This window comes from Crocuta crocuta, unplaced genomic scaffold (genome assembly GCF_008692635.1).
Source record: "Crocuta crocuta isolate KB4526 unplaced genomic scaffold, BGI_CrCroc_1.0 scaffold271, whole genome shotgun sequence".
Taxonomy (NCBI): domain Eukaryota; kingdom Metazoa; phylum Chordata; class Mammalia; order Carnivora; family Hyaenidae; genus Crocuta; species Crocuta crocuta.
This window is the reverse complement of record NW_027527824.1, coordinates 5,616,367-5,617,410: the sequence shown is the minus strand read 5'-3', so window position 1 is coordinate 5,617,410 and position 1,044 is coordinate 5,616,367.

The window sequence follows — 1,044 nt, the reverse complement described above, 5'->3', positions numbered from 1 at the left end:
AGAAACAGAGGCTCAATCTCAGGACAGCAAAACCGCAGGGGCCTGAGATTCTCAGCCTGCATTAATTTAAAGTTAAATGCCCTCAAACGGTTCTGCCTCTCCGGTGGGGGCTGGGTGGATGCCATCCGCACAAACTTTTGGGAGCCTCCTTCCTCGTGCACCTAGTCTGCTCCCTGCCCATCCCTCCTCGCCATTCCCTCCCTCCCTCCAGCTCGGAGCGCCCGCTCGGCCACCCCCAGCCACAGTGTCCGCACCCGCTGAAGTTTGGCAGGTGCCGAGGGGGTTAACAGGACAGCATGCACCACACCAGCCCGCAGGCACGTGGTCTCAAAGCCCCACCGGGAGCCGGTACTGGCCACCACCGGGCGCCGTGGCTCCCCAGCCCACCTCGCATTTACGGACGTGGAGTAAAGATCAGCTCTTCCCGAACCCTCCCCAGCCACCTCCACTTTCCACGGGCTCTGGGCACAGGCAGCCTGGCAGCCGGCGCCTCCATCCCACCCATCACCCTCTTTCTGTTTTCTTCCACGTTCTCTCCAAACATCCTTTCGGGCAAAGGGGGTGGGGAGCCCCAGACAGATGAGCTCACTGGGAGGAGGAGGGCAGAGGGAGGAGGGAGCTGAACCGTCCTGACCAGAGAGGTGCTCACCGGGCAGTCCCAAGCTGGAGAGGGGCATGTGTGGCCACTTCCAGGAGCGGGCATCAGCTTCCTGCAGCAGCTCAGACGTGGGGTGAGTCCTGGGCATCTCTTTTTTCTGGGCCACGCGAGGGTGGGGTGTGAAGCCCCAGGGCAGGGTCTCAGAACCCCACCCAGCACCCCAGAGGTTGTTTACTCACTGCTTCCTGGGTTGCCATGACCCCTGCCCTCTGGGCAAGGGAGCGCAGGGACCCAGGAGGGCTGGGGGCTGGAGGTATTGGGAAGGCTCCTCACTCACTGTAGCCTGGCTGCCCGTGGGACTACCTTGTCAGCTGGACGGCCACATGTCCTCCTGGCCCCTAGACCCGGTTCCGCCCTGAACGGGGCGCTGAGATAGACTGACCAAA